Raw genomic sequence first — 5000 nt, forward strand, 5'->3', positions numbered from 1 at the left:
GCCGGACGAACGTTTACACGAAGCGTGAAAACTAATTATAACTCTAAAATAATGACGTCGGCGGCGGCGGTAGATGGGCATGAACTCACTTGACTTCGAATATCTATCCGCCTTCTGTGGAGAAAGCGCTAATATTTATTAATCGATTAATGATAATCATTGTTGTATAGTATAGCATTTAGTCAACTTGAATGTCTTTTAAGAATAGTTTGTAGCAAAATAAAATCTCACCGCATTAATCAAGCAGGTGTGCAATTAATGGCACTCGGAGCGCATTAACGGCCTCCCGTCGCCCCTGGCAACGGCTAATCGGCCCGACTATTAAAGGCAGGACTTCCTGTAAGTCCGCGGAAACTCGAGAGCGGCGTCCCGCGAGCAGGCCATGTGGGAGCCATTACACTCCTCCGGAACGCGCCCACTCCAGGACCCCGCGCTGCTAGAACTCGCAATTAGTGTGGGAACGCTGAACTCGCGTCGCTAAACGGTTTTCATCTCGCTAAAAAGGCGCCACGCGGGGCCTCGCGGCGTCTGGGTGGTCCCGTTCGAGCGCGCGCGCGCCGCGCGCACGCACGCGCTCGACGTCTCACGAGCTAGTCTGAGGCGGCGGCTAACGATTGTTGCTAACGGTGCTCTCTTGCTAAACAAACAAGCGGGAACCTACCATAACAACAATAAACAACAGTTTTAGAGCGGTTTAGCCCCTCTTCAAGTTTACGTAAACGCGTCCTTGACGATTACTAACAGGAAAAACTGTTTTTTGTAGTTTTTTTCAGTAGTTTCAGTCTTGTTTAGAAACCGCAGCTACTTGTTTACTGCCAAAATACAATAGAGGAGTAAAACGGAAGTGTCCTTAACGATAACTAACAGGAAAACTGTTTTTTGTAGTTTTTCAGTAGTTCAGAAACTCTGAAGTGCGTTTTACATCCGTTCTGGGTTTAGAAAGCACGGTTTAGTTTTTCTGAATTAAAGTAGATCAGGTAAATAAAATAAAAAACGTATGCTTTAACGGTTAGAGAAAACTAAAACAAAAAAAATGCTTGTTTTGTAGTTCTTCTGTAGTTCGGTCTCTCCAATACACTACACTTGTTCAGTGTTTGTCAGCGGCTGCTTTATAGAGTTTTGTTGCTAAAATAAAACAGAATAAACACAAAGTTCATGTAGAGGTTTACTGTCGCAGGGTTTATGATCTGAAACAGACTAAAAATGCCATAATTTGCTTAAAAACAATCCGACTAATTTTAGAAACTACAGTTTATGCTTTGTTTTGTAGTTCTTCAGTCTCTACGTTTTAGACTTTCACTGCTAAAATAACTTTTTTTTTTTAAAAAACAACTATTTACTTATAACAATTAACTTTGAGTAAACTTTAAACGGCATACTCGTTCAGTGATTAAATTAAACTTTAATACAGAGCGTTCATGAAACAGATCATTATTAATAGGCCCAAATTACTCTAAACGGTAGTTTTTCAGTAGTTTAGTTTCCAACAAGTTCCTCTGTCCGTTTTTTTAAATTAACTGCAGCTTCAGACTTCTGCTAAAACGCATTTGACTGAAAACAAGCCGTTCGTGTAGCGGTTTCCTTGATTAACATAATAAACCACAAAAAAGAAGAGCCGTTCTTGTAGTTTTTTTTTTGCAGTAGTCTTTCTTTTTCCAGCATGAACGCGACAGACTAAACGTAGTTAATGGAGTGGATTGCTTCAATCATATTACAGCAAATAACCTCGTTTTGTAGTTTTTCATCAGATCGGCTTCTCTTCAATTTCCTTTCGATGATGGCTTTAATTCTCACGTTCACAGCAGGACGCACCGATTCGTCGCAGCTTCATCCTAACGATGCACTTAATGAATTACCAAACCAATCCTATTTATTATCTCCTAGATTACAGCCACGGCCCTTATATTATCAGGATTGGTTAAAAAATCCAAATGAGCCATTTTCTAAACATTTATTTGTATTTTAACAGGTTTTTTAAAAAAAAAAAAGCAAGCCGCCGATATCACCAAATAGTTTTTCCTGTAGTTTATCCTCGATTGAAGACGACGCGATCTTGGCTAGCGATTGGAATAATTATAATAATATATGGTTCCGTTAACGCAGCCGTTAAAAAAATTAATCAAGGCTGTGCTCTTCCACGAGAGAGTTTTCAACGGCCGTTTATCAGACCTGCAGCTAGCCGCCATTGTTTCTTGTTAAAATAAACACTGCATGAACTTCTAATGAACAATGTGTTTAGACTTTCTCAAACACAGTTTATCGTGTATTCTTTGCATTTCAGACGTCCCTTGCTAAAAACAACAACAGATCAGAAAGAGGTCAGTGTAGGGTTTGCTTAACAACAGTATAACTATCAAAAAAAATATTTTCCCAGTACTTTAGACTCCGTTCAGCCTAGCTCAGTATGGTTAGAAACTTTAAGGTTATTAAAATAAAACTACTATAGAAGATGCACTTTGTAGAAATTAATTGTTCTCCGGTTAAAGCGAAAAATAAAAGCGCAGGGGCCATTTTCGGTCCGCCTTTCAACAACCGTCCACACACACACACACACCGAGTGTTGTTTACAGATGTGCAATTCAAACACGCTATAAAGATATCTAATCACATGGTTATGAAAGGCACGATCAGTCTCGTACACAACCACCCTGAACTGGAAAAGCCTCCCGTGTGTGTGTGTGTGTGTGTGTGTGTGTGTGTGCGCGCGAGGCACATGTTCACGGCACACCACCGCAATCGCCGCGTGTGCCGTTTAAAGCTCGCAACCATTCTTGCAATGCAGCGCTTTTTCCCTTTAAAAAGGCCATAAAAGATTTATATCAGAGGGAGCAAAGGCTACGCTCCGACACAAAACAAACACGGCGGACGCCAAGCGGGGCAAAGTTTGTCTCAAATCACACACGGGGGGGAAAGGCACGCTGCTTCACCTACAAACGGCTCTGAAACCTGCAAAGCAACACGGCGGAAACGCGATGCATCCCTTCTCTCTCCTCTAAAGTCTACGGAAACGCATGACGCCGCAGCCGTTCCCACTGAAACACAACACTCGGGAGAAATATCGGCGCAACAGATGGAATACCACAGCATGAATTTAATCACAACTGCTGCAAACGCATCCGTCCGATGGGGAAGAAAACGCTCCATCGCAACCAAACAGAAACGTCTCATATTTCTGGTCTTGTTTGCACGCCTGAGCCCTTAGGCAGATGTCTGATCCAGCTCGAAAACTGACTAATAAAGCTGAAAAAAAGATGAAGAGGAGACTCAATAACTCTCATAATGCCACTAACAATCTCTGTAATAACAGACGGATTTGTGCTGAAGGACACATGGAATTACTCTCCGGTGAAATCATGCCATTATCGCAAACCGTTATATATATATATATATATATATATATATATATATATATATATAAAGACGAAAGCATTGGTGCTAATTGTTCCGATATGGCTGTTAAACGATGCAGTGATCAAATCAGCAATGCTTGGAGAGCGGTGCTTTTAACAGCGCAGACCGACATTTATACAGAGCCTGGAGGAAAATTACAAACCTATGAGTGTTAGCGTGTGAGGAAGAATCAGAGATAAGGTCACCAATGTGATATCATGGGAATCAGATCGATTTATTTCATTAAAACACGCCGCTGATCCATACTGATAAACCGTGCATCTGTGTGTTTTTTTAATTCCTGCAGATCTGTTTTCATAAGACTGTTTATGCCACTATAGTTTTTTTTTTTTAGTCGCTGCGTGTGATGCACTTGTCCTGTGTCCGTGAATTTAGATTGAAATTAAGATTTTTTCCCCCCAGATTAAATAAGCGAGTAACAAACCCCATGTCATTCTTTCATTTGCTTTGCATTTTATAAACGAAGAACGTCTCGTTGTTTAAATAAAAGAAGCAAATTGTGTAATTTAGCAACAATGCAAAACACTAAAAATCACAAAACGAACAGAAATAAACGCATTTATCAGCGAATGAGTGTAAGCTGCTTAAAGAGAAATACTGTGAAATATGTAGTTGCACGTTTTTCAGTGTTTTTCTGTAATCAGCTTACTCTTATTCACTGATAAATGCATGTTTTTTTCTGCATTGGTGCACGATTTGTGTGATTGCACTTGTTCATTTAACACCAATGCAGAGGGAAAAAAAGTCGCAAAACAAATGCATTTATTCATGCACGACTGTAACCTGTCCGAACAGGAATATTAACGCGCTTTTACTAACGCTATCTGTGAAATGCAAGACCTTAACGTTCAACGGAGCGACATGGGAACGCTGTATCGAGTTAAACTGATCGGACGGGCACTGCATCGAGTGAAAACACTGGAAACGAGTGAGCAGAAAACACAGAAGCAGGAAGATCTGGATGCAGTGAAAGTGTCTCTACCTGATGTGGCATCACTGTTTACTCTGGATTCACACGCGCCAGCTTCACACTCACATCTGAGACCTAAAACACACACACACACACACACACACACACACACACACACACACACTATGAGTTATGAGTTTGACAGCAACAATCACAATATTAGACATCGCATTTAAAAAAACAGCACTTCAGAAACACCGCTATAAATCACCGAGCGGCGGGAGCGCGCACAATCGTTTACACGCCATGTAACCAAACAAACACGAGAACGACACCGTGCTGTTTTCCAGAAGCTTATACGGTTGCGCGATAGTGTTGTTTTGTGTGTTAGCATGTCACACACATGCATGCACACACACACACACACACACACACACTCCACAGCCACATATTCGCAAAAAAAAAAACTGACTTTTCCCACACGACGGACATTAGCGTACAATTTAAGCGCTTTTTCACCTGAGTTTTTTGGACTTGTTTCCGTAACCATCCACTGAATCCGTTCCCAGGCCGCAGTTTAACTCGCGTTTAGTCCCAACGGAACGCTTCTTCTGCTTCTTCTTCTTCTTCTTCTTCTTCTTCGTTCTCCAGATAAACCAAGCAGGCGAGCGGACGGCAG

Source organism: Puntigrus tetrazona, unplaced genomic scaffold, assembly GCF_018831695.1.
Source record: "Puntigrus tetrazona isolate hp1 unplaced genomic scaffold, ASM1883169v1 S000000575, whole genome shotgun sequence".
Lineage (NCBI taxonomy): Eukaryota > Metazoa > Chordata > Actinopteri > Cypriniformes > Cyprinidae > Puntigrus > Puntigrus tetrazona.